The 22531-nt window shown below is 43.1% G+C and overlaps 1 protein-coding gene across 2 annotated transcripts in view; it reads left to right on the top strand.

Annotated features, from left to right (window-relative positions):
• Positions 1-22531, top strand: part of atxn1a (ataxin 1a) — a 94200-nt gene that overhangs the window by 56030 nt on the left and 15639 nt on the right. Inside the window, exon 3 of one of the 2 annotated variants that reach the window (XM_084380092.1) lies at positions 3702-3817. The gene's annotated coding sequence lies outside the window, so the exon portion shown is untranslated. Of the gene's footprint in view, positions 1-3701; positions 3818-17716; positions 18085-22531 lie in introns of those variants that run through there. The other variant, XM_084380093.1, reaches the window with a different exon arrangement.

Below are 22531 nucleotides of genomic sequence, written 5' to 3'. Positions count from 1 at the left end.
GTTGGAGTCTAGGAAAATGGGCTTGTGGTTGAGGAAGGCATTTCCCTTACATTACAGTGATGGTCAGTCATCCGGTCCATACACACACACACACACACACATCTGCGCACACAAAACAGCCTCACTGCATTCTTCTGCCTCAACCAACCAAACAGCTGTCAGACACTACGTCAGCTCCAAAACTATTTTGTCTATGTGTGTGTGTGTGTTCCTGCGAGTGTGATTGTCATATTTATGGTAAATGATGAGGTGTGTACTACAGGAGCAGGTTATGAAATGTTCCCACACATCTCTCTGTACAAGCACTTTGATGAGATAGACATTCATTCATCGTCGTGTTTCCGTCATCTGTAAACTTAAACCTCACATTCATCCAGCAAGAGTTTGAGCCCTGTATTTAATGCAACCTTCGGAGGCTTTGTTGGGGGAATATTTTGCTTATGTTAGCCTTTAAACCCAGTACTTGTGGTTCCAAAGCCTACGGCCACTTTTAAAAAAAGAGTGCACTGCTTGGCAAAACATGTACAGTTGGCAAAGGTTTTGTGGGTGGACAACATGTTTTTTTTTACTACTCTTGGCCGAAGAGAGAATGGGAAGAATGCGAGCACTCCAAACAGAAAAAGTGATGGAGAGCGAGCGGGTGGACAAAAGAATTCATGGTGTAATCACGCCAGCATGTAGTCAAGTACAGAGAAACACTCACACAGAGAACACTTGTCAGACATGTTGAGTATTGTCGCCTTTCCATCTAAATCACCGCACACCTTTATTTAAGGACGTGGACACAAAAAACTGTACTTTTGTCCCTTTTTCAGGGACACTCATTTGAACACTCAGTGTTTAGCTGTAATGGCGAAACAGCTAAACAGATGCATAAGAAACCTCTTTGACCCGTGTTTCACTCAGTGAGGTAGACTTGGCAACGCATACACAAGTGCTGTGACATCAAACATGCTCTTAGTTGTTTGTTTGAAGGTTGAATCAACTTATAGAAACTCGATTCTGATTGGCTGAAGGGTTTTCTTCTAATTCCTGATAATGGACTCAGTAGTTCCAGTGAAACTCTCTGGCTAGGTAGTATCAGCCTGGATCTACAATGAGTAACCGTAGCATCTGTCACTGCCTCGTTCTCGCCCTATTCCTCTGAACTTACTAATGCTTCGTAACACATAAGCAATCATCTCACATCCTATTCTGTTTATCTTGCTGATTCAGGCTGTGGCCGACACCACATTTGTCATTTGTCTGTGAAATCTTGATATTAATTCAGGGACAATGATATGGCCAGCTAGCTAGTTTTCTTGTTAAACATATCGTCGAATTGTACAAACAGCTTGGCAACCATACGCAATGAGACTTTGAATCTTGCTAGCTGTCTGGCTTATATCTGAGCCTGTTTACTGGAGGAGTGAACAATGTTTCCATTGTGTGAGGACCTTGTTGGAGAGTAATGATTGTTCCAGCTATTAGTAAAAACCGGCAGGTGTTGCCAAAATTTAAGATTTTGATTGTGAAAACACATGAAAATATGAATAAATTATCTTAATTTTTATATTTGAAAATGTACCATATTTCGGTGAATATACCCTTCGAGTTCATTCCTTTGGTGCATGAAGCCAAAAAAGTTTGACTTCCCAGTTATAAAATTATCTGAATCTTCCACATTGCGGGGGCCTAATTTCCAGGTTAGCTCCCAGCTAACTTGAATGGGCATAACATGATTTAAATAATACAGCTCTTCCAGACTTATCCCTTACTTTCTTACTGAGTTAAGCCATTTCGGACAAAAGTGACTGCTAAATCATGTAATGTGATGTGGTCTTTGTCCAATACAGACAAAAACCTCAAAGCACACATACACATACCGCACACACAGTTCATGTCAGGTCCGGGCTGCGCCGCTGGGCTGCGCAATTCAATCAGCCGATCACTTAATGTGGTTTACACCGAAGCATTCCTGACTAATTTAGCCTGCCTGATTTGTGGATTGGCCATGATGGATGGAGACAAAGTGTCTTTAGTTGTGTGTGCGACAGAGAGTGTGCACTGGGAGCTGGTATGTGTTTGAAGCAAGGAGAAGGCTTTAACCAGGCCCAAAAGCATTTATATTGCATTTACTATAACAGCACAAGTTCACAAGTAATCAAACTGCTCCACAGAAGAAGTACCAGGACTTTTTGTATATATTCAACCTGAGCATGTGCTGTATTTTCATAACAGGTGTCTTATTTAAACTTGACACCTCTAAAGACAGGTGTCCTCGTATTTTCCCTAAAAGTTGGTAGAGTTTTGGCCTGACAGCCTCTCTCTCTCCGCCCTGCACTGTCCTCTCCTCTCACCATCCCTCCTCCTCCCTTTTTCCGCTGACATTTTTCAGCTTTCCATCCTCCCCGCTGTGCCTCGCTGGCTGTGCCAGTGTTGTCCTCCCAGCGAGTTTCTATCTGCCTCTTCTCCACCGCCATCTGTTTCTCTCTTTGTCTCTCTCCCTCTCTCTGCCTTCCTATCGCCTTTCTCTCTTTCTCTCTGTCTGCTTTACCTCGCCGTCCTTTCTATTCTCTCCATCTGTCTTCCTTCCTGTCGCCTCTGGATCTCTTCTACTTTTTCTCTCCTTTTTAAACTTTTGCTGTTCCTCACTCTATGTTGCTGTCTCTTCTGTCTTCTGTTACCTCCATCCCTCTTTCCCTGTTGCCTTTTTAATGCCATATGATGGATTCATTTGCCAGTTGGTGTCTGCTAACCCATGGCCTCAGTACACAACTATTTTTTCTTCCTCTGTTTCTGCCTTACAAACATCTTTAGTGCATCTGCATGCAGCCAGTTTGCATACATACTTACTATACTATAGCCCACTCTGAAAGCTTATTGATATTCCCATGTCTGCCATACCAGACATTCCTCCGATCCTTTCTCTCGTTACGCTTCAGCCTCACTGAACCATTATCGTGTCTCATTTCCACCGTAGCTCTCAATTCCCTGCAGAATAGACTCACCGAGCAGAACAGAAAAACTGCATGGAATGATATATTTTACTATTAATAATGTAACACACAAACAAAACCAGCAACATAATGTAACTCCCCTTTCTTTGTTCCTCAAGCTGCAATAAAACATGTTCCCAAAGCTAGACAGCGCTCACACACACACACACGCTCACACAAAAAAACTCCCACCCACCTCTTTCCTCATCTTCAGACATGTAAGAAGTGGGTCAGTAGGATGTTTGACATCCCACACACCTTCACCCACACACCTTCACACACACACACACACTGCAGCTGACTAACAGCAGGGAACATGTCTCTCGCATCCCCGTAACATCCCCATCATTCCACCACAACCTGCCTAATTAGTCCCACAGAGTGTGTGCGTGCTGTCAACAATCAGCCAGTCTGTCTCTCTTGCCGGTGTGTGTGGGTGTCTGCTTAAGTCAGCTCGTTGCACATTTCATGTCTTTAAAGATGCACTCGAGTTTTGGGGTCCCCCCCCCCCCAATGAATATGACAGGACCTTGTTTATAATAATGACCTGCATTTGTATGTCAGTTTTTTAAATAATGAAGCACTTTGTATCCGGTAGCAAATGAAAGTTATAGAGGGAAAAGTTGCTCCGTGAGAACAAGATGTTAAAATCCCATATAGATGGTTATGTGTCAAGTCCTTTCCATACTTTAGTTTTCAACTTTTGTTGTTTCCATCCACCAGGGAGTGCTGAGTGCCTGAGTCGACACACTGCATTCTGGGATAGTCTGGAACCCTCTCCATGGGCCGTACCACCTGCTGACAAACCAGGGGGGTCCGGAGGAGCTGTGTTGAATGAGGTGAGATTGCCCCTGCTGTTAACATGTATGTTGTCATGTATGCATCATGACACTTAAATGAATGCAACTGTCTTTTGTTATGTAAGCTAGTCTTGTTAATCGAGGGGGGTCCATATCTTCTAATTGGGGTTCACTGCATCCAGCCTAAAAGCTGCTAGTCTGACTGTCATGTTTAATTTGACGTAATTGGTTCTGGCATCAAGGACTTTTCTGCCCTGTGTTTTCTACATAGCCAAGAGCCTTGTTCTGCTGATAGACCTGTCACCCTGGTCGCAGCACAGATGCACGTTAAGTAAAGTGCGTTTGATTTTAATGTGAGCGACGTGGCAGCTCTCAGTGAAAGAGCCAGGGTTCTCCCCTCTGTAGCCTGAAGCCACGGCATGTCATAACGGTATGACTTGCTTCAAATTTGTGACTTACTCTCATAGTCCTCCTCTGAAATGCAATATAATGAATTTACTAAACCGATATTGGAGATGATTCCTCTGTATACAGGTTAAACAATAGTCAAGAATAAAAAGTTTCTTTCGTGCCTTCGTTGTTTGGAGGAGAGGCATTTTTAGGTTAAGGGTAAGTCTGCCTAGTGACAGCGTGTTTGTTTATGAGGCTGAATTTGAGCTCTCTGTTGGAGCAGCCGTATATTTTCTTGCATAACACCTTCAGGAACAAGTTAGTGAGGGGTCTTCCTGCGAGAAAGGAGGCCTTATTGGCAGTGCTGAGAGTGCGAACAAGCAACCTATAAATAATGTTACTGTGAGGCCTGAGGAAGGGGGAGTATTGTATTCTATTGCTTTATTTATACTTATTACTCGTGTGTGTTTGGGTGTCTAATTGTTCATTGATGAATCTCTCCATAAACAAATGTAATCTTTAAATTACCAGCGAACCAAGCTACAACTTCTTAAGGTTTTCTGTGGATTATTCGCAGCATGACTGCGGTCTTTTCTTGTGGTAATGTTGATCCCCGGAGGAAAAATTCTCTTTTCACTTTCTCCCCTTCTGCGGGGAAGTGAGACCACAGGGTCAGCTGCAGAATTGCACCTTTGGAGCTGCTGGCGATTATTTGGCTCGCAGACATTTCAGCTTGAGGTCAAGGATTTGAACTCAAGACATTGTGGTTGATGGATGGTCTCTCTTCTCACTAGTTTCAAATGTTTCCAGTGAGTCAAAGAAAGTCAATGTGAACAAACATTTAAACAAAGTTCCGCAAGTGCTCTCCCCATGATGAAGTTATTTTCCACTTGCATATCTGTTTATTGCCGTTGTGAGTATTTAACAATGGACATATAAATGCAATAACAAACACTCGCCGACCTCCACCAGGAGGAGAAAGCAAATGTTCAATTTACAAGAGTGTCAGGATACTAATTGGCAGGTTAAGTCTCGAGGCAGCACTGATCTGTCCAGCTATGAGCTAATAATATGCATCACAAACTAATTAAAAACATTTCATTATTGCACAGCACAGGCATTAACAGCGAGTGAGTTTTCGGAGCAACAGCCTCAGCTGTAGGGAAGCTGCAAGATCACTGCGAAAAATTAGTTTTGCTTGACAGTAGCCTTGCATCATTTGCTGGTTGTCATATTTTAATAGTGTTTTTAAGAAAAACACGACTTCCTTACTCTTGTGAATGAAGGTTTTGTTTTTCTCGTACAGTATTTCTATGCTTTTGGAGTAGAAACAATGTTGCTGCCTGTTGTTCTGTTGCCTCAACATTTGGTGCCAGTGGGAGCAGGCAGTGCACTCTGGTCCTCGTCTTTAACAGACTTGCTTGTTTAAGTGTACACACACACACACACACACACACACACACACGCGCGCACACACACGCACACACACTAACACATTCACAGGCATAGAGCACTCTCATTTACCCCACAGGGAGCAGACAGTTTAGAGAAAGCTGCAGTTACTCTGCTGGAATCTCTGTCTGTATGTTGTTGAATGCTGCTCTCTCTTTCTTCCTCCATGTCTTCCTCTCTCACTTGCTTTCTCTCTTGCGCTCCTTCTGTCTGCGTCTGAGTTCATTTCAGTTCAACTCTGAAGTTTTATGAGCATGACATTTCGATCAAAGACATGTCGCCAAAGCTCATATCTGATACTGAGACTTCTGTCTTTCAGTGTCTTCCGGGGTTTAGAATCTAAGTATAATGATTCAGACCTCCGTCTCTGTTTCTCTTGCTGATTGAAGAGTGTGAAGCTGTACTTCCCTTCTTCACACTGTCACACTCTTTCTTATTTAATCCAAAGAGTAAAAAGTGTGAGTGCTTGTGTGTGTGTGTGTGTGTGTGTGTGTGTGTGTGGGGGGGGGGGGGGTGATAGAGACAGAGAGAGAGAGAGAGAGAGAGACGGTGCTATTCTTGGCTGGTTGGGGAAGTCTTGGCTCTCTGGCGTATGGGAAAAGTGCTCTTGGCAAGTCTTGAACCGAGGCATTCCTTTATGCTGTCCTCTTGAAACACTCACACACAGAGGCAGATACACAAACTTGTTTCTGTCACTTCGGAGGGTTTAACCATAACCGCTGCATGCTAAAGCTAACCCTTAAAATAACCAGATACCAAGATTTTACCCTCAAATTTAATGGTGTACCTTGTGTGAGCAGGACCCTTAATCTGACTCATGTTAGAACACACACACATTCTTGACCTTCTATAGATGACCCTTATTTAGGACCCATCCATCTTCTTCCCCTTATCCGGGGTTGGGTCGCGATGGCAGCAAGCTTAGCAGGGTATTCCAGGCGTCCCTCTTCTCAGCAATGCTTTCCAGCTCCTCCTGGGGGATCCTGAGGCGTTCCCAGGCCAGATGAGACGTATAATCCCTCCAGTGACTTCGGGGTGTGCTCCAGGATCTCCTCCCAGTTGGTGGTGCCCAGAAAACCTCCAAAGGGAGGCACCCAGGAGGCATCCTAATGAGGTGCTCGAACTGCTGGCTCCTTTGGAACAGCGGCTCTTCTCTGAGCTCCCTCTGGATGTCCAAGCTTCTCACTGTATCTCTAAGGCTGAGCCCTGCCACCCTACGGAGGAAGCTCATTTTGGCCACTTGTATCCGTGACCTCATTCTTTCGGTCATAACCTACATCTCATGACCATAGATGAGGGTTGGATGCACAGTACATCGACTGGTAAATCAAAGGCGTTGCTTTCCGGCTCAGCTCCTCATACCGCTGATGCCGCACCACACACCTGTCCATCTCAGGCTCCACTTTCCTGCCACTCGTGAACAAGATCTCGAGATACTTAAATTCTTTTTCTTGGGGCAGGAGCTCAACCCGCAGTATTTTGGACCCTAATTGACCTTGCCCCTTTCCCTAACCTTGAATCTGCAATATGTGAGAATAGGAGTCTTGTCAAATTCATAGTCAAAACAAATAGGGGACAGAATATCACCAGAGTAACTACTGAGAGCTGTGAAATGAAGCTACTGTTAGCTAGTTAGCTCAGTTAGCCGTGCAGTTAGAAATTAGGGTTAGGAGCTCGGATCACTGGGTATATGTTGGTGTTTACCCTTCTAGCACAGGACCTTTGGATGGCGACAAAGCAGGGATAGCTTGTTAGCATGCTAACTTCAATAGATATTTTTGCAGCACGATACACAGACATCGTAACATAAAAACTGTTATTTTTTCAAATTTATTGTTGAAGACTCTTAGATATTGGAACTTTAACCTAATAATAACCTAATCCTTAATGCAAGGACCAGCCAAAATGTCCTCACTTTTCTAAATGTCCTCACTCTGTTGTTAAAAATCTTGGTCCTCACAATGCAGCATTTACAAGAACACACACACACTGAAGTGACTAAAGCTCACATTTACATGCTGCTTTAGTTTTTCATTCTCTCTCTCTGCTGATCTGTCTCTTTCACACAAACACACATAAGCACAATCAGGCCTGCATACACACAGAAACACACACATGCGTGCTTACTCACACACACACACATCCTGACAGGAGTAAGACTAAGTGCAGTCTCAAAAGAGGGAGTTCTGGTAGTACTACATTATGCCTCCAGGCCCAAAGCCAGAGTTTAGTTGTCACTCACTCTCTCTTTCTCTATCTCTCTCTCACACACACACACACACACACACACACACACTCACACACACGTACAGTACCACAATATCCTCGAATCAATTGCCTAAGGAGTGGGAGGTTGTCTGCATGACTTCTATCAGCTAATAGATCTCGTACGTCTCTTTCTCCATGTCTCACTCGTTTCTCTCTCCCTCTCTTTTTCTTTGTCCCTCTCACTGCAGTGCCACTAGAAGGTGACATCACTGTCTCTCTCCATCTTTATCCTGCTCCTCCATCATTTTCTTGTTAATTTATCCTGCTCTCTCTCTCTCCTGCTCTCCTCTTTTTATCTGCCCCTCCTTCCCTACTTTGTTCCTCGCACATTTCCCCTCTCTCTTTCTCCCTTCCACCGCAAATCCTTACATAACCGCTGTCAAACTATCATCATGCACATGGTCTTCCAGGCTAAAATTGGGTGATGAAATTGTATCAGGGGTCAAAGGATTTTGTGTTTTGTAAGAATGCATACAACCAGTCGCAAGACAGCCGTGTGTGTGTGTGTGTGTGTGCGTGTGCGATTGAGATTGCCACATCTTCTAAAACATGTTATTTTCAGTCCATGAGACAGCTGCATGCATGTCGAAAGAGTTTTGCACACAAAAAGTGTTTGGTTTTTTTTGGGTAACAGCACACACGCGCGCACACACACACACACACACACACACACACACACACACACACGCATGCACGCTCGCTGGTCTTTCCTTAGTTCGAAAAGGCCCACCCAGAAAATGTCACTGAGATGGAATTTCCTTTCATCTGTGTTTGTGTGTACGTTTGTGTGTGTGCATAAAAACGGCTGAAAATAATGATGTTGAAACGGAGTGAAAGAGTAGTCGGACCAGCAATGAGACGCCTGTGTTGTTAGTCAGTCTGTCTCTCTGCAAACTCTCCCTCCAAATCAGTGGAGCTGCTCTCCCTCGACTCTATCACTGACACTCTGAGTGTGCATGTGAATATTTTAACAGTGGCCTCCATATGCAAGCAGATTTGTTAATTTAGGAGACACTGGAAAGTCTATATTAAATTAAAATCATAAACTTTGGCTCATGTTTGTTGCAGAATTGTGTAATTAAGACACAATATGAGAAATATGTGTGCTAAAGTCCAACCAATACCGATACAGATGGGGCCGATACAGACACTGATATTGGGGAGTAAAAGAGAATGTGAATATCAATCAACCAAACAATAAAAAATAAACTAGAGCCATCATACAAAGGGATCACGCCAGCCATGACATCTGTCAACACGTTCACGTTCCGACCAATTACGACTCAGTAGTCCTTACTACATTATTACAGACCCCACCCATCTTTAAACTGGTAATAAATAAATGAAATGACCTTGATTTCCACAGTGACATCAGTGCACTCACACAGCAAACTTCACTGGGAATTTTAAAACACTCTAAATTACCCCAAGCATCTTCTTCTGCATTATATTCTGGAAAAAAAGAAAAGTTTTATCATTGTCATATGAAATTTCAGAGGTGTGAACTCCAGCATTGTTATTTTTTTTCTGTTGGAGTTTAGTACATTGTTATGTGTTTTCAAAATGATTTAAATTTCAATGACACTGAAGTTTATTTTCATCCTTAAAAACTTAGGTTCACTGTCCTTGTGTAAAGTTTATTTACTTGCAAATAATGCCAGTTTTTACCAAAAAGCATTACATTGGCTAATATATCGTTAAGTTTTATTATTCTCAAGTACTGGTAGTAGCCCGAGAAGTTGTGATATTTATATTGCTTAGATCTGCATTACAGTATTTCATTTATGAAGTGTTAAGGCCTTGTCACACTGCCGAGCGATAACCATGCTGACAACTGCCTACCTGTAGGAGCATTCCCCCGGAAAGTGTTTTTGATAGCTGCTGCTGCTGCGGTCTGAGGCTGGGATAACAGGCAGGTGCTTCGGTGAATGTCACAGCGTTGGTACAACCCACCCACAAGTCCACAGCACTTATAATCTTTTAACATGTGCAGAAAAGTTGCTAAATGTGAGTAAAAGTGCACACACAAGGGACAAGGAGCTGCGTACTGTATCAAACTAATAACTGACATTATCAAAGATTTCTGCTCATTCTGCCCTTCCCTCATTGAAATGAATGGAGGTGGCGAGTTACTGCACTGCAGTGTGAAAAGGCCTTTAGATGAAAGAAAAGAAAAGGAATAATGAAGTGTGTGTGCAGATGTGAATGCTTTATTCTCTAGTTTATTTCTAGGTATTGTAAACATCGTCCCTCTGCTAACAGAGCAGACAGTACAGGCTTCATTCTGTAGAAATTGCCCAATTGACCAGAGCCATTTTCCCTTCTGGGAGTTCGACAGCAATCAGCATGATTATATATATTTTCATTGTATAGAGTGAATGGACATGCATGAGTTTGTGTATTTATTCAAAGCTTATTGTTGTGTTCAGCATGCAGCTTCTGGCCTCAGGAGTAGACACTGCTGGGCAGCATGCAGACACCTGTGGAGTGTGTGTGTGTGTGTGTGTGTGTGTGTGTTATGTGTGTGCGGCTGTGGAATTTGTTTGTTTGGTTGACGGCTGAGTCCTGTATAGCTCCGGTGTGTACAGTGTGTGCGTGTGTCCTGTTGAGTCTCAGGGGTGTTGGATGTGTGTTTGTGTAGAGCAGCGGAGGCCTTTGATGATCTGTGAGTGTCTGCGTGCTGCTCAACCAGTGCTGCTGCCTGTGTGACATTTTTGTCCTCTGAAAAGGTGGAACACATTATTCACCGACAAGGACACATGCCGAGCAGTCACCCACCTCTCCTTCACACACACAATGCCCACCGCCATGGCCATTCATGCCAATTAGTGCCAGTCTGACTGCCTGTGCCCATTACAGCCGGGCAGTTCACCTTCAGCGCACACAAAAGTACGGTTCTATGTGCGAGATGTGGCCACATGCAGGAACCATCAAGCGTTTTTTTTCTTCCATTCTGATGCGCAGGTAAATACAGCTGCATTCGTCCACAGTAGTTTTACATTAGTCTCCATAGGCGTGTATAGGCCTGTTTAGCGCCGTGCTCCCTGCAGCCCCTGAGAGTCGCTCATCCCACACTTGTCTGTCTGTCCTCAACCAGAGAAATGATCACGCTTACATCATCGGAGTCTGATTGGCTGCTTGTATTTCTCACCATGGCCCACTCACATTGAAAGATCAAGGGAGCACGGAGATGAGGTGTGATAAATGTTAAAGAGGATTAGTTTTAAATTAGCATTGCTAATTCACTTTTTGTGTGAGTTGTGAATAAGAAAAGTCCATTTTAAAAAATAGCCTGCTCTCAGCTGACAGGCTACTATATGTATACTTAGAGTATATGGGCGTGTTGCATTATAAAGCTGCATTTATGGACATCATTTCACAATGTGGGTCATATTTTGTTCAATAAAGGTATGAGAGGTAAAACTTAAAGAATCCCAATTTTAGTGCCGGTGAGTCCTCATATCAAATTGCGAGGTAAAACTTCTTAACCAGTTTCTGACTCTTAAAGGATCAAATGATTGAGCAATACTTGAGAAAAAATGATTAGATGAATTTACAAGAAGTATAGCCGTTAAAAGCTAAAAGCAACAAAGATATCTAACTTTTCTTCAGACAAAATATTCCATTTGAATAATAAAAAAAGAAGCTATAGTCACATAAAAATCGAACATATAGTGGTTTTAAAAATCAGGTTCTTTTTTCGGACGTATTAACAGAGACAGAAGTCTTGATACAAGGATCTAGGCTTCTAGTTTGATTTAGGGTGGGGTGAGAATAAAAAGAGCATATTGCCGTCAGGAGCTACCGGTTACTACCGTTACTAAAAATGCTACATAGTGCACCTTTAACTTAATTTTCAAAATGGAAGTTTGCTTGTGCAAAATATGAAATATCTTAAAAATATTAAATGTCCTGTTTGGATGAGTGTTGTTGTACTTGTACAACATTGTTCTCCCATGTACTTAAAATAACCAATGAAAAGCCAAATTAAGGCAGTAGCCTTTTTCCATGTTCTTAAATGCTAATTGAGCTATCGTCGTTACTAATGTAAACCGACTTGCAACATCTCCATATTCCACTTTCCAATTTCTTTTCATTTTGTCAAGCTCTCATGTTGAAGCACCGGACAAAGCGGTGATAGTTGTGTGGGAAGAATGAATGAACGGATGGCGTAACGATGAATGGAGTTTGAATTACGTTTATCTGTCCCCCTTTTTCTCTCAATCCTCTTTTCTGCCTTTTACTTTTCTCTTTTCTCTCAGCGGCTGCCTCCCCTCCTACAGTTCTCCCTTACTCCCTTTTGTGCAGCAGCAGCAGCACACATTCTCTGAACAGGATTATATATTGTCTTTGAAATAATATTTGGGGTGTTTATGTCTGTGTTTGCCCTTGAATGAGTGTGTTGGACATTTGCCTGCATATTTGTGCGTCTGAATGTCTGCGATGACTGCTTTTGTTTGTGTGTGGGTGTGTGCATTCTTGTACTTGTGTGAAATTGAAAGAGCGAGACAGCATCAGTTGGTGTTTGCGCATGTGCACGTCTGAAGGCATGTTTTATATTTACGCGCTTGTGCATCTGCGTGTGTGTGTGTACTCAGTAGGATTATACAGCAATAGAGGAGCTTAGCAGTGATTTGCCAATCCATTCCAGTCCCTCCCTAATCCTGCACTCACACACACATGCATACTTCTTTGTGTGTGTGACTAGCAGGGATCTAATAGTGTGTGTGGATTAGTAGGTTTGTGAATGGGATGTGGCTTGGGCTGAAGTAGCGCACTACACTGCCAGCAAGTTAACACAACTCTGGCAGACGGTTTGTGAGAAAGATGAAGGATACGGACGGGAAGTGGAAGATATTTGTGGAGTGTGTGTGAACGCCTCGCAGTTCAGAGGGCAGTGTTTACATGATTATGTAACGGTTACAAAAAGATGTTGTGATAAGGGCGTGCCTTCGTAAGGCCAGCCTCGCAGTGATCGTTTGCGTGTGTGTTCGTTGTGTGACCATTAGATGGCTCTGCACCTGCTGTCTCACGAGCTCCCGCACGCACACACACACACACACAGTCACACTCACACACAGAGACAGATGGAAAGACGCAGATAAACAAGAGAGCTGAGACTTTTCGCCGACAGAGACGAAAGGCAGGATGGATGGGTAAAGAGAGTGTAGGGAAAGGGGTGGAGGTGGGTGGCGGTGGTGGTGAGGGGGGAGGGTTATTGTTGTCATAACCACAGTGTGTGTGAAGTTTGCGGGGGCGACTGAGAGAGTGAGAGAGTCTGTATGTGTGGGTGAGAGAGAGAGGAGAAAAGTCTGTGATATGTATATAAGTGTGTGTGTGTATATATAGAAGCCTTTCATCAGTTTCCTTAGTGACTGGCGCTGGCTGCGAGCGTTCGCCGCTCCGCCAGAAGACAGAAGAAATGAAAGAAGAGGAGAGTGGAGCTGTGTTTGATGAGGAATATTGTACTATTGACTAATTCTACGTGTCCACAGGAGCCGACATTTCTACGCTCCCCATTCATTGTCAAATCAAATCATCTCGGTTGTTTTCATATAGCCCAAAATCACAGTCACATTGCCTCAGTGGGCTTTACAATCTGTACAGTGATTAACATCCTCTGTCCTCAGACCCTCGATTCGAGTGAAGATAAACTTGCCATATTGAAAAAGGAAAAACCCTTAACATGGGAAGAGCGTGGATCCAGGAGGACAACTGAGCAGGCCAAGGCATCGACGAGTGGTGCCCGAGTCACACGGCCTCCTCTCCACTGTGGTGACCTGGAAGTAGACAGGTCTATGTAAGCAGCTGTGCAATGCATTCTGGTAGCACTGCTTTGCGTTTAGAGAGTTGGAGCATCACGTTGCCCGCGGCTCATTTGCGCAAAGTTGAGGTTTAGGCTACTTAATGCAAACCAGGAGCGTCCAGCGCAACTCGCCACCTCTGGAAATTCTTGTAAAACAGCGACCGAGCTGACGGTTCAGCAACTGCATGGCTTATTTTTGCCCAAAAACGTCTTCAGAAACGCATTTCATTTAAACTATTTTATTTTTCATAATAAAAGAGAAAGTTTCCAAATGAGCTGCCATGTTGTTCTGGTTTATAATCCCAGAGCAGACAGCCCACGAGTGGCATTTGTCCAATCAGGTGCAGCCACTAAGTGTTCGTGTGCGAGCCCTCCTGTCTAAAAACACCCCTGTGGATATGTACCATAAGTTAGTTGTAATGAAGAATCCATCACCTATATTTTAGTTGAAATTTTTCCTGGCAAATTCAAATAGACATGATGATATCAGTCAACTGTATTGAATGATAAAGGAGTTAAAATTCGATATTAGCATTGGGTGAAGACCTTAAAAAATAGGGAGGATTTAGAAACCAGAGGGACCTGGGGGTCCTTCCTCAGATTCCTCAGATTTGAATTTTAGTTTCCTGCACTCTGATGACTTTTAAAGAAAGAAAATAACAACATAATGAGTGAAATACAACAGCATTTTGATGTTGTGCTGTTAATTCTCAGGAAAGAATAGGCCTACAGAATAATTCACTCCTTTGGCGCAAACCAATATTCATCAGTTTTCATTCATTCATTCATTTTTGCCCTGCTCCCCAGAGAGCCCTTCCATGGCACTGCCCTCTGTGGCCATCTAGAAATACCTATTGTTGTTAAAATTGCAGTGCTTTGCAGCCTGAATCACTGTCCTTAAGGGAGCATCGTGTGGGGCTTTTCTTAGTACTCACCACTTCTCACCCTTTCTCTCACTTCCTGAGGAGTAAGAGGCGCGAGCATGGATGTATTAAGGAGTCTTACTGTGAAAATGTATCATAAACAGGGAGAAATACAGACCACGGAAGGAAACCAGGAGGAGGGAATGATGAACGAAAGTATCCCGAAAAATTAGGGCTAGAGTTGGCAAGTATGACCCAAAAAGAACATTTATGATGATGGCCGCTCAGATGGCGTTTAAATATTCACACATGACACGAGCTGTTGACTAAGTACCGTAGCATTGTATTTATGTCTGCGTCTGCCAGTGGGCCATCGTTACATTGTAAGCATAATAATTTGTTAATTCCAGTTCAGGACTGACTTGATTTTCTGCAATAAGGTGAAATGAGTTGGAGGAGGATTTGTTTTCAGTGGCTGGTGTTTCGTTCATGTAAATGCTCAATATGTTTTTATGGACAACAGCATACATATATGGGAAAATACTTAACAGGCTCTCCATGTTCTTCTCCAGCTGGATGAAGTGACTAAGAGACTTTTTGGTTTCATGTAATTCACATAAAATCCATCAGTCATAGAGTAGAGATGTAAATTATGAGGAGGTGACAGGTTTATGCAGAGATTATGAAGCTTTGGAACAATAAAATATGGATTTTGCAGAAGGTGACACTTGATATTAGCAAGTTACGATCAAGTGGTGACATTTGAGATATTTAATAGTCTCTTGCTGTTACCATCCAACCAAAAACGGGTCCCTGGTCGAAGTAGTTACACAGTGGAGAAAATGCGAAACTCAATATTTATGCAGGTCGAGGGGTTTGGGTTTGGTGGCGGACGGTGGAAGGTTGTGCGATTTCAGAAATGATCGAAGATGAACAAAGACATCACAGAGACAAAACTAAAATAACCATTTAAAAGAAATGTGCATTGATTTTCTCTTTTCTCAACTCTTTGTGCTCGTTCTTTACGCCCACTTTCTCCTTTTTTTTCACTCTCACACTGCTTTCACTCGGCGGCAGATTGTAAACAAACCCACACAAATGAATTATGATTAAATGCCGAGGGGCTCCAATTAGCTGCCAAGGCAACAGGTGAGTTTTTGCTGTGCCGTTGAGGTCACCAGACAAAAAAGAAACAACTGTGAAACAGCTGAGTCTCGTCTGGTTTTTCTCTCAGTCTCCGTCGACTTGGCCTTCTGTCTGTCTTATTCTTATGTGTTTATCGAGTCTCCCTGTCAGAGTCTCTTTCTATACTTTTGTCCTTGTGTTCCCGTCTCTTCATCCTGCTCTCTTTTGAGTTATAAAGTTTAGATAATTTTCTTTTCTAACTCAATAGAGCGAAGCAAAGGTTTGTTTGCGATAGACACAAGACAAACTGGTGAAAAGATACACACTTGGGTAATGTTATAATTTCCAAAAGTAGATGGTAAAATTTCAAAACAGGAAGGAAATGTTGTGATTTCTGGGCACAGGGCTATAACAAATCAGGAACTACGTCTTCAACAACAACAACAACCGACATCAGAACAGTTTCTGCAATAAGTGCGCAGAAAACTGCACCAACACAAAGTTTGAGAAGAGAATCATCATCAGCATCATATACTGTACACTACCTGATTCACAGATGTAAAATGCCATAGCTCTGAGTGCTTATCACCAGAAATGCCTCCCAAAATAAAATTAAAAAAGTGCAGAAAGAACTCTCAGATTACCACTTTTTAATCCTCTTACCCAGCCGAGCCTCTCTGGGCTCATGTTGTATGTTCTTTTAGTCCTCTTTACCACATTGAAAGCAAACTTCTGCAACGCCTCCTGCCTCGCAACAGTTAAACTCTCCATGAATATCCAATGTTGAACACCAGGATTGATATCATGCTGACAGGAAGACCGACTAACACAAACAGGATGTGCTTTTTGGTGCATGTTTAGACCGTTTGCGTCCAGTGGGAATCATTACAAGACTGCGTGTGTGTGTGTGTGTATGTGTGTGTGTGTGTTAACATCTTACGAGTGAGTGCTCACTTCTTTCCTGTGCGTGCTACATCTCTTAGCATTGAGGAGCACATTTCATCTATATTTACTTCCAAATGGTCTTTTAACTAGGTCAGCTAACTAACGGAAATAGACTGCTGTACACTGTCAGAGAGGTGATCAGTCGTGACATCTAGTGGTGGAAAGTAGGAAGTGCAGCCTGAGCATAACACCTACTGTACAGTACTATATGTCCAAAAGGGGGGAATTACAGTAGGTTGTGGCTCTGATGTTGCTTTTGTTTGCATATAAGATATATTTAGTGTATTTATAGGAAGTTGTTTATGTCTGACTTTATGTATGGACATGTGTATTGATGATCCATGTAATCCTGACATGATTTGTGTTATTCTGTGTTTCCGGCTTCTCAAATGTGAGGATTTGCTGCTTTTTTTTTACGTTTTATATCATTTTAAATCGACTATCTTTTCTTCGAGACTGTCAGTGAGATAAAACAAACAGCTTGAATAGCATCACCTTGCACCTTAGGAAACTGTGTCTGACATCTTATAGATCCTGATTAATCAATAAGTCGAGATAAAAGCGAAAGACTAGTTGTAGTCCCGGCCCAAAATACATGCATATCTGTATGTGTACAAGAGTCGCCCATGTGTCACCCTTTCATGCACTCTCTCTCTCGCTCTAATCTCCACTCCTCACTCCCTCCCTCCCTCTTTATCTCTCCCACACTCCCCCTCTCTGCCCTTCTCACTGAAACAACCTCCCACCCTCTCCCTCTCCCTCCCTCTCCCTCTAACTCTCCTCTCCCTCGTTCTCTTTCGCTGCTTGTAAGCGGTCTCTGGGCGTGCAGCCAGCTGGCGTGTGTGTGTTTTTTGAATGAATACCTGATGAAGTTGGCCGAGCGAACCGTGGGAGGGGCCCTGTGTGTGTGTGTGTGTGTGTGTGTGTGTGTGTGTGTGTGTGTGTGTGTGTGTGGGGCAGACAGTGTGAGAGCTCTGGCTTGCATTCAGCCCCTTGCATAATACACGTTGGAGCTCTGCATGCGGGACTCCCTCCCTGTGGGCGTGTGCAAGTGTGTGCTACCAATTTTGTGTGTGTGTGTCTGTGTGTGTGTGTGTGTGAGATCACCTGAGTGCTGTGCATCAGCGGTAGTGAGGGAGCTTCCTGCCTCGCTGTCAAGATTTTAGGAGAGGACTTTTGGCTGTGTGTGAGTGTGTGTGTGTGTGTGTGTTTGGTTGTGGGGGGGGGTGGGTGAGAAAGGCAGGGAGCAGTTTGTAGCACAAGTACCCTGAATCTGCTCGGGATTTTCAGCTCGAGGAGGAGAGAGGGAGACAGACAGAGAGAGAGAGAGAGAGAGAGACTCAGGGTGCCGTACAAGGGACACGGCAGAAGAGAGAGAGGAGGAGAAGTTAAGGGAGGAGAGGAATGAGAGGGGGAGAGGGAGCATGCTGCAGAAGTGGGCTACTCCTGCTACCCTGGTAAGTACACTTCACGCAGTTTTGCGCTCGCTCTGAATGAAGTGTGTGTGCGGGGAAGAGAGAGAGAGAGAGAGAGGGAGTCGGCGTGTGTGTGTGTGTGTGTGTCCCGAATGCTTTTCTTGTTGTATCACAGTATGTCGTTTGTTAGTGCGTACTGCGTCTGCCCTAGTTTTTCCTCTACAATCGTCGTCACTTGTTTCTCCCGTTCCTCCTGAAGTGTATCCCCTCTCTGCCTCTTTGCTCTCTCTTCTCTTCACACATTTCTCTCATTCCTCTCTTCCCATTGGCTCTTTTCTTTCTCAGGCTCTCCCTGACTGTGTGTCTGTGTGTCTACCCCCCCCTCTCCACCCTCCCCCTCCACCCGCCCCAACCTCAGGGTTGTCGAGGGGTGAGAAAGTGCAAGTCATGCAACGCTGCCTAAGTGTTTGTTTTCTGAAAGAGACTCTCTCTTTTTTCTCACAGTCGTTTGTTTCTCTCCATCTCTGTCTCTCTTTGTTTGTGTAACTCTTAGCTCTTGCTTCTCTTTTTCTTCCCTCACCCTCCCTCCCTCCCGCTTCCCTTCCCCTTGCTTCTCTAACTCTCTGTCTCCATCTGTCCTCCATTACTCCCTCACTATCTGACCATACTCCCGTGTGTGTGTGTGTGTGTGTGTGTGTGTGTGTGTGTGTGTGTGTGTGTGTGTGTGTGTTTGTTGTTGTTTGTGTGTAATCACTAGTGGAGAGTGGCAGCCTTGTCAGAGTTCCCAGTCTGGCGAAGGGCCCTGTGACGTGCATGCGCGTGTATGCACATATGCAAACACACACCCACACTAATGAAGAAGCACATAGGCGGAGAGCTACAGAGGGACGTAGAGGAAGAAATAGAGAAGTGGAGAGAGACAGAGAAGTATAAGCCTGCAGCAACACTGTACTTTCCAGCTGGACTATATTTAGCAGTGAGATAACACATCACGTTGGACTTATCCCTTTGATCATGATTATGATTATGACTGGGCAATCACGCACACACACTTCCACACACACACACACACACTCAAATACAACAGACATATGTAGCCCATACACATCCGTTTTTGTGCCCCCAGCGACAGCCGTGGCCGGAGGCATTATGTTTTCAGGTTGTCCGTCCGATTATTGTGAACGCGATATCTCAAGAACGCCTCCAGGGGATTTCTTTAAATTTGGCACGAATTTAATCTCGGACTCAATGATGGACTGATTAGATTTTGGTGGTCAAAGGTCAAGGCAACTGTGACCCGCAAAGCAGATTTTTAGCCATAAGTGTCGAATAGGTGATGGGTGAATAGGTGACGATATTTTACATCCAAAAGGTCAAAGGTCAACTTTTCATTGACATCATAATGTTGGGCAGAAACTCTGGCCATGAGTCAACGCCATAACTCAGGAGCAGAAAAGGAGATTGTGTTCATATTTAACATTTGGGCGGATACTTAATTGGTGACACTAATCTTGGGTGCCCACCTTTAAACTTTGGCGATTGCAGAGATCTCTTCTGCTGCCAGGTTGATCCTGTGTGAAGTATCCATGTAGCTTCTTCGTGTTCTTTATTGGCCAAGCATGCAAACACATACAAAGATTTATACAGTTTTTTGTTTCTCTTAATAAACTTACACACTAATAGACATCCAGCAGCAGACCACTACTATGAATATACTGTTAAGTCTGGGTCTTTGAATCTCTATTATTACATTTTGTAACTGTTGGAAATGACCATAACGACAATACTGTTGGCCATACTGTTGTAGCACTCTCGCCATAACCACAAAGCATTACTGCTCGAGTAAACTAAAAGGATTTATAAATTATAGATTGTCATATAATTTAAACGCAGCAATTAGAGTGTATGTGGTTTGATGTGTATTACTGTAACATGTTGTTTTTTATATATAATTGATACATGAAAGATCAGTTTAATCTCCCTGCAGGGTTTTAAACATCAGTATGAGTACTTTTCATTTATGTATAAATCCATGTTTTCTCCTGATTGTTTACATGTGAAAGAAAGAAAAAGAAGTTTACTATAAGTACCTGTGTGTGGGTGTGTGTGAAAGTAATAAAAGGGTGACATAAAGCCTACACACACCTTTTCTGTTTTGACCGTAGAAGGACAATAGTATCGTGCACGAGTGAATGATTCAGGTTACTGACTCACACACACACACACGGACTTGGTGAGGTGGATCATTGTGTTTGTGAATGTGTTTGTGTGTGTGGGAGACTAAAGCACATGGAGGACAGACGGCTTGGGTTACAGGTCATCTGATATCCACACACATTCACTCACTCACTCACTCACTCACACACACACACACACTCACACACACAGGCACGTACACGCTGCAAACTCAGCAAGATTCAGGTGACATAGCTTTTTAGTGAATGTGTGTTTGAGTGTCAGTTTCAGTGAAGCAATGCTCTCTCTCTCTTTTTGCAATGTAGGTCAGTTGAGCTCGCCTCTCTTTCTCTCTCCCATGTGACTTTTTCCTCACTCTCAAACCCCCATTCTCCCTTCTTCCTCGCTGTCCTGCCCTTTCTTTATCCCTCCCTCAAGCCCCTTTGTCGATTCCTCCTCTTCACTAATTGTTGCTGCTGCTTTTCTTTTCTTCGAAAATACCAAAGTTTCTCAGCCCCCGTGTGCTGGAAGGGTTAATAAAGAGGGAATGTAGCCCTCAGTGGAGGCTCAGCTGAGGAGTTCAGAGCGAGATTGAGTCTTTTTCTGTGAGTTCACTCCCTCTTCTCCGTCACTCTCAGTACAGTCTTTTTCTATTCTTTCTTTCTTTTTTACTCTCCGACACAAAGTAGAAGAAAAAGGACCCAAGCCAAACTCAATAATTGTATGTATGTATCTCCCCTTCTGCTCCGGCAGTATTTTTGTTAATTGGGCTCTAATTACTCAGTAAACTCGGTAGACTCAGTGGAATGCATAACTCCACCAAGACCCAACAGTCCCCTTTAATTCGTTCAAGCCTAATCCAATATAAAATAAAACATATTTAAATCTGCTAGATCCAGATTTTTATTTCGGTCCGCATCAAGTCATAGATGCCAGCCACCTAAGTACACCAGATTTACCTTGTCAAGATTCATTCCCTGAGAAAGTGACAAAATCGTTCAACAATGCAATGTTAAAGAAAATGATCGACCGGATCTGCCCCAAAAGTTAATGGGTACTTTTCTGGCTTTTGTGTAAATCCATTCAGTAGTTCATGTGTAATCCTGCTGACAAACCAGCCAACCAACGAACCAACAAAACCTCCTTAGTGGAGGTAATTATTGGAGAATGTTTGCTTCTTTCACTTTTTTCTCATCCGTGTTGCTTCCATTCACAGCAAACAGCTGTTCTTAAATCCCACTGTAGCTGACTGCCCAGCACCAAACAGCTGGCAGAAAAATAAGCCACTAAAACGTCATATATTTCCTTCAGGATTTGGCGTTGTAACAGGGTGAATGGTGTCTCTGTCTCTTGTTTCTGCACTGTGTAACTTCAGTGAGAGGGTAGAATCACACACGTTTACTTAAACATACAAGATTTCAACACTTAACATTGTCATGACGTACTGAGTTTTGTCTGTTAGCACCTACATTACCTCTGACAAGTTGTTATAGATATGTATGACAGTGGTGTTGCACTGAGAAACTGTGGAGGGCGCCAAATCGCACAAAATGCCAATATCTACATAATGTTGCTTTAAAGCTTAAGTTCCTATATATTGTATCCATTTGTGGTTCTCATTGTAAAACTCACCAGCCAAGCAAGATGACAAACCACTTTTCTTCAAGTAGTTGTCAGTAGGTGATTTGTAAACTTTTATTTGGTGATGGCTATAAAAACTCTACCTGTACTCATGTCTACTCTAAGATATCATGTTACAGGGGTGACTTGGTCCTTGTGTGTATTTCCAGCAGCCCAAATACCACTAAATGACCATAGAAATATTATAGTAATGTGATAAGTAGAGTAATTGTAATTGGCAGCAGTGTGTCTCTGTGAACCTCTTGCTCTTCACATTTCTACTTGTCACTTTGATCATGAAGGTGACACTACACTATAGGCTATAATATAGTATAGTATTGTACCTATAGTAAAAACATACTGTATGTAAAATTGGAACAATACATCCCATTGCACAACACATATAATATGTGTACCAGGAGAGTATTCCTCCTGGTGCTCTCAGAAACCTTTTTCACATGAGTTATAGAAATGACGCTCTGAAGATAAAAGCTCTCATAGATGGCAGCATGAAGAGCTCTGCGGCTGAACGTACACTGTCGGTGTTTGATGTGACAGCTGATATGAAATGTCTCTAATCTGAGAGCTCTCAGACACATAATGCTCCTCTTATCTCAAAGTTTTCATTTGAGCAAGAGCTTGTTGAATTTCCATCTATACTATTTCATGACACGGCACAGACAGTACAGTTATT

The sequence above is a fragment of the Pagrus pagrus genome (genome assembly GCF_965226575.1).
Source record: "Pagrus pagrus genome assembly, chromosome: 17".
Taxonomy (NCBI): Eukaryota; Metazoa; Chordata; class Actinopteri; order Spariformes; family Sparidae; genus Pagrus; species Pagrus pagrus.
Note: the sequence above shows the minus strand (reverse complement) of the source record. Positions and strands in the feature narration are given on the sequence as shown.